This window comes from Pan paniscus, chromosome 9, assembly GCF_029289425.2.
Source record: "Pan paniscus chromosome 9, NHGRI_mPanPan1-v2.0_pri, whole genome shotgun sequence".
NCBI lineage: Eukaryota > Metazoa > Chordata > Mammalia > Primates > Hominidae > Pan > Pan paniscus.
The window spans coordinates 17,980,421-17,993,525 of NC_073258.2; the positions used below are offsets into that span (position 1 = coordinate 17,980,421).

At 44.0% G+C, this 13,105-nt stretch overlaps 1 protein-coding gene across 1 annotated transcript in view; it reads left to right on the forward strand.

Annotated features, from left to right (window-relative positions):
• Positions 1-9,592: 9,592 nt before the first annotated feature.
• Positions 9,593-13,105, forward strand: part of LOC130540584 (uncharacterized) — an 81,746-nt gene continuing 78,233 nt past the window's right edge. The window contains exon 1 of the mRNA XM_057299103.1: positions 9,593-9,675. The gene's annotated coding sequence lies outside the window, so the exon portion shown is untranslated. The remainder of the gene's footprint in view (positions 9,676-13,105) is intronic.

Sequence of the window (13,105 nt, forward strand, 5' to 3'; positions counted from 1 at the left end):
CCAAATGTTTAAGCTTGTTTCAAATAATTATCAATCTTTCTGCTCTGCATTTTCAATACCTCCCTTCATTTCAAGGAGTGGCCCTCAGTGAGGCCTGGAGCATGCTGTTGAGGCTGCTGAGTGCCTCTCTGTTTCCCACACTATGTCACCTTGTCATAATCATGTTATTAAACCCTTAATGGCTTCTGCTGCTCCTGGTGTCTGATTCGGGTCACAGAGAGAACTGGTCACCTTGGAATCAAACACTCACTCCATGACTGGATTCATCCAAGCATAGTCCTTTTAGGCCACAGCTTTGAGGATGTGCAGCCTAAGGGATAGTGCCTTCTGGTAGCCTTATATCAGTCAGTTCAGATGCCCACAGGGATGCAGGCTCTGGTGAACATTTACCTTGAAGTCATGAGCTCCAGATGGACCAGATGATGCTTTTATGGCCCAGACATCTCCTGTGCACTGCTGTTTATCTGCTCAGTCCCACTTCTTATTCTACTCCAGCCCCTCCCACCTCTACCAGTTCTGCTTGGATCTTGACCAGATTCTCTCCAGGGTTACCTCACAGTGCTTTTTTCACCTGGGTGCACATCATGTACTCCCTCTCCTGCCTTGGGGCTTCTCCGATTGAAGGGGAGAAGTAACCATGGGCCCTGCTTAGCCATATGCATGTGCAACTGTAAATGCAGGCAAGTAAATTACCCAAGGGCTACCCTTGACCAAAGGAAGTGATAGATATGTTCTCCCTTCGTACTCCTAGTTGACAGTTTCAAGACACATTTCATGCAGCTTCTCCAAAGGCCCTGTGAGATGAGCATCAGTTGCTCACAGCAGCAGCCAATTCCCCACAAAATACTTGCACTAGCCTTCTCTCCTTTGCTATTCTACTGTGTCACCTCTCTTTCAAGTGTCCTCCATTCCTAAATAAAATGCAATTGCATTTGCTTCAGACTGTTTCCAGGGAAACTCAGGAATTGCCTGCATCCAGGAGCAATGGGCTCAGAAACATTCCAGGCCCAGAAACATTGACTTAGAGGACCAGAGCACATGAATTCCTGAGAACAAAGGGAACAAAGCCAGGGATGCCTTTGTGCAGAAGGACAAGGTGACCCAGTTATCCAAGCACAGACTAACCAGGGGGCCGAGCTATCTCAGCACAAAGTGTTTGCTTGACACATTATTTTTTCAGTGCCAAAGAACCAGTGGACAGGATTACTTTAGTAAAATTAGTACAGATGACAGTTACAGCACAAAGGACTAGGGGCCTGGGCACAATAACACCAATGAACACAATTACTTAAGATAGAAGCTTCAGGTCTAGACTGCAGTTGCCCCCGTGTAGATGGACCAAGGCCTGGGGTTTGCTTGGCACAGAGTAACAGAGCCCCACGTGGCTGGGGTGGAGACTGGCCAGCCTTTTCCCTTCTGCCTTCTGCAACCCCACACACAGTGGCACCAACCAGTGCTTCCACTGTTACTTGTGGAGTGCACATGAAGAACAGCATCAGATTCAGGCTCAGAGGATGGGAGTTAAGGCCCCTCTCTGCTCCTTCACTGCTTGTGTGACTTGGGTGATTCACTAAAACTGTCCAAGAAACACTTTCCTCCTTTATAGATGGGAAATAATAAATATGAGAGGATGGCTATTGAAGTCCTCTGCAAAACTGTAAAATATACACTTGAGGTTGATAATACCATTCAGTATGAAATAGCCGTTTTATGGAGGCTAAGAGGAACGTAAATTGATGATTATCGTTATTATTAAATAATATTTGCTTTTGCATAGCTCTGCTTTACAAAGTGTTTTCACTTGATCCTGTCCAAAACCTGCCTGGCAACTTGTGTCATTATGCCTCATTCTACAGAGGAGGAAACTGCCACTCAGAAAGCTCGACTCTTCCAAAACACTCAGGCAATGAGTGGCAGACCTGGGGAACAAAGCAGGACTTCTGGGCCCACGTCCCTTGCTGTGTTTCTACCCTGACATGCCAGAAAGGAGAGTTGGGCACCATGGTTCCATGTTTTCCAGCTTTAATTGGAATGATGCCGGGAGATAACTCCGCTTAAGAACGCTGAGATGATAGTGTTCTGTCTCCCTCTTCCCCGGGGCCATTCCTGGGTAGCACTCACATCACGCTGTCATGTAGAGAAGCTTCTCAGGCCTATATTTAAGTAATAAGACATGACAGGCTGTGTATTTCTGGGACATTATTACATGCCTGGGGTGGTGGTGGGAGGCTGAGGCTAAGGAAATTTCTTTGAGTGTTGCTTTGGCTATTATAAAATATCATGTATAAATCAAGATGGGGTGAGGGCTAGTCAAAGAGGCAGACAGACACTTACAGGTGGTGCTGGCATGGCTGTTACATCACTGCCAGCCAATCCCACTGCTCCTCTTTCTTGCCAAATCCCCCAAGCGATTTGGTAATATGAGACTTACAAAGCATTCAAGTTCAAAGTCATCCTCAGGATTCTGAGATTGTCAGGGTTTGTGGAGCTGAAGGGTCAATCATCCCATGGGTGTCCATCTCCATTCAGTGGAGGGTGACCCAAGTGGATCTAGATGTAGAGGTTCTGTAAGAGACGGCCCTCCAGCAAACCCATACTTGCCATTGGGTAATTGCCGGATTTGCACGTCTCAACGTCTTATGGGTTGTGGTTGTGGTTTTACACTCTATTTGGGGGATAGGCCTTTACTCTCTGCCAGTCTAAATGACTAGCAGGCATTAAAGATGGCTACCAGGCTGATCAGAAACAGACTTCTAGGCTGTTTTGCAACTAGATCCCTGAGCTCTGATGTTTCAGCCAAGGTTAGGCAAATCCAGGCCACAAGCCTGGTTTCTGTGGGGCGTTCTCGTGTGCGGTGACCAGGCTGTGATTAGGAACAGCAATATTTTCCAGAGATTTTGCCCTCAGGGAACTGACAATCTGGAAGAAGGTATAAAACAAATATACTCAGATAAATCCAGTATGGGTAATAAAAAAATTACTAAGACCAAGTCATATTTAGCTATATCCTTAGTGCATGACACAACATTGAAGATAACAGACTCTCAGGCAATGCTTGTTGAAGGGATGAAAGTGCCATAAGAACCCAAAGTGCTAAAGATGTCCAGCTGCTCTAAGCTTCAATTTTTTAGGCTGAATATAAAGAAAAGTGAGGCTTTCTTTCCCAGCCTTGCTTGTAGGGTTAGAGTGAGAATTAAAATAAGAGACTTTTATTGTAAGCTTTAAAGCACTACCCAGTTTTAAGTGAATGCAATGTAGGATGTGATCACACATCTGTCTAGCAGTAAGAGAGACAACTCAAAGAAAGGACTCTGGATAGTTTGGGGGTACATAAACATATCCAGCCTCTTTCTCCTACTCCCTCTCTGTCAGTGACTTGGACTAGACCTAGGCTGCAAAGAGGCTTCATCTATTGATCTTTTGGAAATGTCTGCCTCATATACTAAGTTGGGTAGGATGGTGAGATTTCACCTGGATCCAGATGGATCCATGATCCAGTGGGGCAGTGCCATGATCAATTAACAATATCTACCATGGACTTTGTTCAAGAAATAGCAGCATGTGTGCACTTGTTTTGCCATTTTTCACCTGGACCCTCATTTTCTCATTCCAGGTAACAGCCTCCTAGTTGGTCTTCATCTTCCATTGTCACACATTTCAATCCATTCTTACTTCTGCCACTGAAGTGGTCTCCTTCCAAAACATAAATCTGACCATGATATTCTCCTACTGAAATCACTCAGGGATTTTCTCCTTGTTCCAAGAATGTAGCCGAACTCCTCAGCAAAACCAGTAAAGCCCACAGTAACTTGATCCCTACCCTACTAAATCATCTCTGGCCTGGAAGCCCAAACCTTACCCTCTAACCATACCAGGAAGGCATAGCCAGCTTTCTCCCCAGCACACTCTGAGCAGCTTAACCAGCCTGAGATCTTCTACTCAACCTTACTCTTCAGTGCATTTATTTTCACCTCTGTGAAATCTTCCGTTATCACCTTCAAGTAGAATTGATCTCTTCTCTTTCATCCCTGTAGCACACTATACAGATATCTGTTATAGCATTTATCCTGTGTAAAAGGTATTTATTTGCTTGTTTACCTCCCTCACTAGACTGTGAACTTTGCAATACAGGAGATTATGTCTTGTGTATACATCTTTGTATTTATTCTAGGTACTGTGCTTGGCATAAATATATGCTCAATAAATATTTGAAGAACAAATAAATGAGATGAGGAATGTACTGAACTGGACTGCCATACATAGAGCCCTTTCTATGGGCTCTTTCCTCATAAGTCACCAGCCTTGGATCTAATTGAATCTAGGGAGGGCACAGACCCAAGACAGCCATTCTGGAAGCTGGATTGTACCTTGTGAACTGCATAGGAGGAGAACTTTGATAAACAGAGTTCACTAACATGTTAGTCATGAGAAAACAAATATCTGAACTTGAGATATGGAAAGTCAGTTAATAGCAAAAGATAAAAGACAAAAGGAGAAGGCCAACTTGGTCACCATGAGACGTCAGAAGCTATGAGTAAACAGAAATGAGCAAGACAAAGATGAAATTTGCATGGAGTGCAAATAGGGTGATTAGATGGCAGCAGCAAGAGGGTAGAAGCAATCAACTCTGGTCTCTGAAGGACAGTCTCTAGAGCCATCTTGGATCCCGAACAACTTTCTGGTTTTCACATTTATTGCATTGTTCATTATGCCAAAACAACAGAATGTGTTTCTGCTAAATCTAGAGGGTCTATTCGGGATGGTCTAATTTAAACTACAAAGTACATTATTCAATCAATGGTGCAGATAGGATTCAAAGGCCAGAGCTCTTTCTATTCAACAGATGGACCTCAGAACTAACCAACGTTGGTCAAGAATGAAGCCCACTGGCTTTGGCCCAAAGTAAGGCCCACAGCAGCAGCAGCAGGGGTCAAATATTTGTAGAGACAGAACTACTGCCCAGTCTATAATACCAGCTTCTCCAAGTGCTGGGCCCAAGCCTTACTCATGCAGAACTCCTCCAATATGCAGACATTGCTTTCTACCTGGAGGTTCTACCTCATCACCAAACTGGCCTGGAGAAGAAAAGATTAACCTCAAAAAGTTGAGTAGCTATTCAAATAACTGAAAAGCTGCTGTTTATGAAATGAAGAGCAGACATACACTCTATAAGTACTTCTGAAACTTAAATGGGCACACAAATCACCTGCAAATCTTATTGAAATTCAGATTCTAATTGAGGGAAAATGGGATGGGCTCTGAGATTCCTTATTTCTAACAAGCCTCCAGGTGATGTGATATGCTGGCCTGAGGACCATACTTTGTGTAGCTAGGCTCTAAATAGCCCCTGAGGGAAGAAAGAGAGCCCTTTGGCAGATGCTAAAGTACAGGAGTCCTAGCTAAAGAAATTTCCACCTGCTCAGAGTTGTGTGGAAAAGAATGTGATGGTTCAGTATCAGGACAGACCAAGCAAAAATTCGGCAACAATTTGGCAATTGCACACTATAGAGGAAATTTTTGCTCTGCATGGCAGATAGACTATCACAGTAAACTTCAAACTTTTTCGTTTTTGTATGCCCTAAAATATTTTGACAACTATGTACCTACTTGACCATTTCTACGTCACATGTTTAAAAGTATTTATTTATTAATAAAAGATAGAAAATGTTAGTGTATTTAAAATGAAATGAAGATTGACTAATTTAAACAAATGCTGCATTAGCACCAGCAGGTAAGCTCCAGAAGGCAGGGAATTATTTTGCCTGTATTGTTCACTGGCATGTACCCAACAGGTAATAGGTACTTGATCAATGTTTGTTGAATGAATGAAGGTACCCCAAAGCTGAAAGCAGACATGTGAAAATTTTATCCATGAGACTTATCTATAGTATCTCAAAATTTGGTAGCCCCACAAAATATTCCAGTTATATTTAAAAAGTGATTTTCTAAAAAATGTATCTTAACCTACACTGCTCAGGCTCTTCTAAATTCAGTGCATCCCAATCTTGGACAAAATACCAATGTTTTAATGTTAAATTTCATATAATACCTAACAGAATGATGATCAAGGCAAAAAAAGATTTTTAAAAACCTAGAAATGTAAATTGTCTTCCTTAGTTTCTTTTTTTAATAACAACTTTTATTTAAACAGCGTTAGACATCTCAGGGCTGCCTCCCTCATCAAAATCTGTCTGAACCTCCATCATCTTGTTCCATTTACACATCAGAACATTCTGGGGTCTGGGTTAAGACCTCAAATGCCAACTACATCTCTGAAATACCATAGAGTGCCTATTTTCATACTTTCTGGATGCCACATTATGCCCACCAGTGGAATTTCTCCTGGTGTCCACTCTACCTACAGTGGACAGACCAATCCCAGCTCTGATAACAACCAGCACTTTTCTTCCAGGATGGGCAGGCCTTTGAGCAGTGGCTGGTATCAACATGAGGCAGTGTCGCCTGGCCCTTCGAACACAGCAGCTTTTTACTGCCCTCTGACATCTCTCAGGCTCTTAACCTCCCTTTTTTAGGCCATCACTCTTACCTTTGGTAATCACACTGGCTTTCTGAACCCTGACCCTTTGGCCAATAGACCTATAGGTGGGATCTGCCCAAGTGGTCTTCTTCCTGCCTCCACCTGGACCCACGTCCAGCTCCTGTCCTATTTACATTACAGTGCAAACCCACAGCTCCAGAGCTTCCTTCACACTCTCCTCCCCTGTCATCCTAACGGAGACCCCGCCTTTGTTCTCTCTCTCCCCAGCCTTCCCTAAAGTCAGAGTTCCAGAAAAGCATCAGGAGCTTCCTGGACCCAGCCTGCTCATTGCAGTGTTGTTAGAGGGGAGATCCAGCCAGCCCATCACTGCCTTTCTTTTCCTCATTTATAGCCCATTTTTCTAGGCAACAGGTCAGACTAAGACCCTGATGGAGTGTTCCTCTGATAGACGGAAATGGGACTGAGACTGAACCTTGGCCAAACAAAAAATATTTTTGACTGTGCTTTAAAAATTTTTTTTGATACACGCCATAACTCATCAGCCTAAAGGAAAGTGGTGATATTCCAGTGTCCGATAAGCACATTAGACCAGCCCACAGATCATGGGAACCAAGAGAAAATGGCACTGCAGGGTTACATGAGCCTCAGACGTGTTCCCGGACAGAACAAGTGTTATTGTGGGATGACACAGACCAGACCTCAAAGCAGATGCTAGTTAGTCCTGTTCTCAGAGGAAAAGCCGACTGGAAATGGAGCTTTGAGACAGGGTCAAAAGCAGCAATGCTCTTTCTGGCTGGCAGCCCTCATCCCAGCCTTGTCTCCACAGAATCTCACTGGGGAAAAGACAGAACCCAGAAACATCTATGTGACTGTCTTTAGATTTAATCATGATTGATATTTGTCCAAGGAAGTGAATGGATCCAGGACGGGTAGAGAGATGTCTGATCAGAAGGCTGAGTAGGATATTTCCCAAATTTGCTTTCTGGCCCATTAAAATCTCATCAGGATAAATCTTTTGGGAGACCTAAGACAGTCACCCTGGAAGCATTTGGAACAGCAGATAGCTGGGCAAGAAAGAGGGTGTCAATTTAGATGTCTTCCATTGGATGGGGATAGTGGCAAGAATGAGACAAACAGAATCATCAGAGCTGATAAGAACCAAGAGGTCATCAAATTCAGCTTCTTGATTTTGGTGAGAAGGGGAGTGGGGCACAGAGAGAAAGGGGGGCATGCCAAGGTCACACTGCCACAAGGCATGGAGGAAGGTGAACAAGGACCAGCACTCAGCTCGCCTGATGTCCAACCCAGGTGTTTTTCCTTGCACTGAGCCTTGAAGGACAGCCCAGGTATTGGCCAGGACGCTGCTTCCCTTTGCTGCTGCTCTGGAGCTGGGGAGAAAGGGCCAGATCCTAAATGCAGCTTTTAGGGAAGTCTCTAGCAGGTTGTCAAGTGTTCCTGCCAGTGCTGAGCTGGCAAAGGAAGGTGGGGAGAAGTGCTTAGAAATCCTGAGCACTGAAAGGTGGCCTGTAATTGTAAAATTCCATTTCCTTTCAATTAGCAGCTGATTGCATTTGATGAGCTGCAACATTGTTTCCTCCGTGTAGATTAGGAGTCAGAGCAGTCAATGAGCTGTGAAATTCTCTCCCTGCTGAAACAATAGACAGTGATTAAAGCGCAGCTAATCCGATCATTATAGCCAGAGCCCACTGATCATTAGCTGCTAACCAGATCCCAGAGAGCAGCTCCAACCCAGCCCAGGCGGACTGGATGCAGCAGGTAAACACTACCAATATGCTGCCTCCCTCCTCCCCATGCCCAAAAGTCCCTGGTGGACCCGAGGGTTGGGGCGAAAAACTGGATGCCACAGTGGATACAGGGAATGAGACTGCCAAGGGCAGCTTGATATCAGAGAGGCAGCCAGGACTTCAGAGGTAGAGGTAACAGATTTGGGATCATGTCCCAGCCCACCCCTCACCTCCACTCCCCAGTTTGTGTTTTAACCCTGCAGCTGGCATCAGTTATTTACCCCAAATCCTTTATAATGCCTTCCTTGTGTGGCTGTTCTGAGGATTAATACCACAGCCTAGGTAAGATCACTGGCATAATGCTAAAAGTCGGTAATAATGCTAACTAACATTTTCAAGTGTTTGCTACGTGCCCAGCACTGTTCTAAGGGCTTTGTATAGATTAACTTGTCTAATCCTCATAACAGCCCTGATACAGTAGATGCTATTATTATCCCTGTTTTTTCAATGAGGAACACATAAGTTCAGTAACTTGCACAAGATCACTTAGCCGTAAGAGACAGAGCTGGGATTTAAACCAGGCAAGGCAGCTCAGAGACCCTGCTATAAACCACCCCACTTGGCTGCTTTAAAAAAAAAAATGCTAACACTCATTGTCTCCCTTTGCTAGCCCTGCAGTTTTCAAACTTTACTGTGCAGAATTAGCCAGAGAGATTGCTAAAAATGCAGATCACCTGGCCTAAGCCCCAGAGATTTGGATTCAGGCGGTTAAGGAAAGGACCCAGGAAACTGTGTGTTAATCAGCACCACCTGCAATGCTGATATGGTGACCCAGGACTTACCCGCAGAAGTGCTCTAGGTTCTGGGGAGCAGCCGTTTATCGTCCAGGACCCACATCCTCCTACCTCACCCAGGGCTACTGCCCAGCGCCTGATGAGGAAAGCCACAGTTGCACTCACAGAGGATGAGAAAGAGGCAAAAAGCAGAGATTCTGGAACCACATGAAGTAGGATTTGAAAATCTGTTCCTTTTCTTACAGGAGTGGCCATATAAATTATCATCCAAAGCAGGACACTTCTGAGAGTAAAAGGGAAATTAATAATTATTCCCAGGCAATAGACATAAACTGAGACTGTCCTAGGCAAACTGGATGTGGGATCATTGTAGCAGATGCTGATGGTGACCTTAGTTCTCTGGTGCTGAGAGCTGCTTACAGCAAGCACCTGTGGAGCATGAGCAGCCTGAGCACAGGACAAGCAGGAAGGGTGGAGGGTTAATGTCCCTGAAGCAGCATCAACCAATGGCAGATAAGGGATCTATAGATGAACACCGTAGTGTTCTTGCCTCTAGGATGGAATAATAACTCTTAAGAGTGTTCTGCTCTATCTCCGAGAGTTCCCCAGCAAGACAGAGCCCCAGTTGCTCATCATGGTAAGTAGCTGGATAACTCAATGTTTATCTTCTTTCCATTCTGTATTTCATGTTTCTCATCTTTACTGGTTATTTCATGGAGTCACCTTGCAAATGAATTGACACCCAGATCCTTTGCTCAGAGTCTTCTTCTGCACTCAGAACAGTCGTCTTACCACTTAGGAGCCATGTGACCTTGGGCAAGTACTTAAATTTCAGCTTTCTTAAGAGTAAAATGGAAATAACAGTAGAGAATGCGTGTAAAGCACGGCATATGGCAAACACTTGATAAATGTCCAGTTCCAGTGTTGTTATTATTGAATTGTTATTGCTCTGACTCACGTCGGAAGCATTTTTTCTCTGCTATCTTGCTGTTGCCTCTTCATCTCTCCTCCAGATTGTTGCAATCCTCTCTCATCCGAGGTGGCTTCCGCACCATGGCCAGGGTGCTGACCCCTTATTTCACTCCTACCATTAGCCTGCTGTATACCAGGCAAGTGCCAGGCTTTGAGAAATGGTAATATTGTGTTTTTTTTTAATTTGTCTTGAAAAACGATTCAGAGTGGCTACTTCTAAAAGAGAACACATAACTTATTTACCAAATACAGAAGTCCAACACTTATATTGAAGAGCAATACACACGTAAACAGTCCTGAGCTAATCATCACTTCTCCTTTCAAATATCTTCCTTTGCCTGACACTGAACAAAGTCCAAACATAGCATTCAAGGACACGTCATAACCTTTAGCCTCCTGACAGGTAGGCTGACACTGCTTGTGCTCAGAGGCCTGTCCCTACAGGGAAAATGCCATGGAAACCCCTTCTGCCTAGGTCCCCCTTCTTCCTGCTTTTCTTTCAAATAAAACAAATGTGAGGTAGATTACCTACTCCTTTTAATTTTTTGCCAAGCACAGTTGAACAGCTGATTTTAGTCATTTCTACCTATGGTTTCCTCCTTAGAGCTAATTAGTTTCTTTTCAAGTAATTGCAAATAGTACATTTTCCAGGCCCTTGGAGTAGAGGCTGACAACTAGCTCGCTGGAGTGGGCTCTTATCAATAGCTCATGGAAATTAGACACACAAACATCACACTGGGGCCTCTGAGGGTTGCTCTAAGTTGTTTAGAAGAAATAGCTCATGAAAGTCCCACGGTTCCTTTATGAATGGACTCGCTGATACAAAATCTCTGGGGTGTGGTGGGCAACAGGATAGTCAGAAGCTTTCCTAAGCATCAAAATGGGCTCAGCTCTACACGAGATCACAATTCACTGTGCTCCAGGTACTGTGCTTGGTGCTGTGAGTGAGTCAGGAACAAGGGTTGAGGCTAGAGGCAAGGGGGAGAGAAGAGAGAGGGAAGGGCTCTCTTTGCAGGTTTAAAGAAGTGGGCAATGATGTTCACTGGAGGAGGAGACACGCACAGGCTTTGTGGGATTATCATCATTATTATCAATCATTCCCCTGCACCAGAAAGCCAGTCCCAGTACCCTGTCCTCCAAGAACCAACAAAGAGATCATGCTTATAAGGTTCTTTACTTTGGTCTTTAGAACACAATGAATGCTTACTTTCAGGTCCGTGGTTTTCCATGGAATCTGGTTTTATATTTTGAGAGTGTTTCTTTTCTTGTTCTCTCCCTTCAATTTGAACGTTGTTGTTGTTGTTGCTGCTGCTACTGCTGTTGTTTTGAACCTTAGATGAGAAGAGCTGAGTCATTCAGACTCCTTGGTTCATGGCATGTTGGTTACCCCATCAGTCCGTGTGACTCCCTCTACCCTTGTATGAGTTTCCTGTTGCTTCTGTAACAAGTTGCCACAAACTGAGTGGCTCAAAGCAACACAAACATATTACTTTACAGTTTTATAGGTGGGAAGTCCAACTCAAATCTCACTGGGATAAGATGAAGGTATTGGCAGGGTGCACTCCTCTGTGGAGGCTCTAGGAGATGATTTGGGGCAAGGTGAAGGTATTGGCAGGGTGCATTCCTACTGTGGAGGCTGTAGGAGATGATCTGTTTCTTTGCCTTTTCCAGATTCTAGAAACTTCTCACTTTCTTTAGCTCATGGCTCCTTCCTCCAACTTCAAAGCCAGCAACTTCGGGCCTAGTCCCTCTTACACTGTCTTCTCTTAGTCATATCTTCCTTTGACTCCTATTTCCCTCTTCCATTTTTAAGGACTTTTGTGATTACATTGAACTCATCTGGATAACCCAGGATATGCTCTCTGTCTGCTGATTAGCAACTTTAATTCCATCTGTAACCTTAATTCCCACTCGTCATGTAACCAAACAGCTTCACAGTTTCTGGGAATTCAGACGTGGACATCTTTGGAGGAGGGATGTTATTCTCCTTACCATAATCCCTAATCCTACACCTATTCCCTATCCTCATTGACATCTACTCTAACGTGCTTGACCTATGCCCTGAAATATGCACGTTTCCTTGTAAATATGCCATTAGTGTATATGTTTTTAATTGACATATTGGTATTATTCTATGTTTAATCTATGGTGTTCTCACATGCTTTTCATTCAACACTATGTTTTTAAAGTCTCCCATGCTGTTCTGTACACATGGAGTTTGATGGTTCTAACAACTGCATATTATTTTGTAACATCTACTTCATTTTACGTATCCAGTTTTCCACTGATGGACTCTTGTATTGCCTTCACTCTACTCTGAGCTTTATCCTGACAGACTTCCTTGCTCAGGGTTCCAGTTGGACCCACATAGGAATTTTTCTAAAAACTGAACTAAGGCTAGGATTTCTGGGTAACAGGGTAAAGACTGGGATTGCTGGATCACAGGATATATCCCTACTTAGTTTCACTAAGCTCTCTTGACTGGTTGTACTAGTTATACTTGGACTAGTAGAGTTGTTAAATCTCATTACTGTGATGGTGATGCAGTGTCTTCTTCTGTCCAACCTCTTGCCTGGGAGCAGAGCTGAAAGCCTTTTCTGGATCTCTCTCCTGTATATTTTTGCTTCCTAGACAAGCTTCAGAGCCACTAAATACACTTTCCTCCAGCTAGCACTTGCATCTCCCTCCACTCCTCTTTTCTATGTGTTAGCACCGTGCTGGGCACAGGCCTCCATCAGAGGAGTCTGTTCTTTGGCTATGCAGGCTCAGAGTTTTATTTCCATTCCTTCCCCTCCATCCTCGTGCCTCTGGACTCTGGTTTTATTAATTTAACAAGGAGTTCTGGAGCACTTACTGGCTCAAATACATTACCCCCTTCTCCCCACCCTAGATATTTGGGATATCAAAAGAAAAACTAAGGGGCTTACATTCTTGTGTCCTGTCAACTCAATTGCAAAAACTTAGCCAGGATCCATTCACTTCTCCTCAAAAGCTACCTAGTACAAGCAAACAGCATTTTTCACCTGGACATTTGCATTTGTCTCCTACTTGTTGGTCCACCTGCTTCCACTCTTACCCCACCTAGTCCTTTTTCC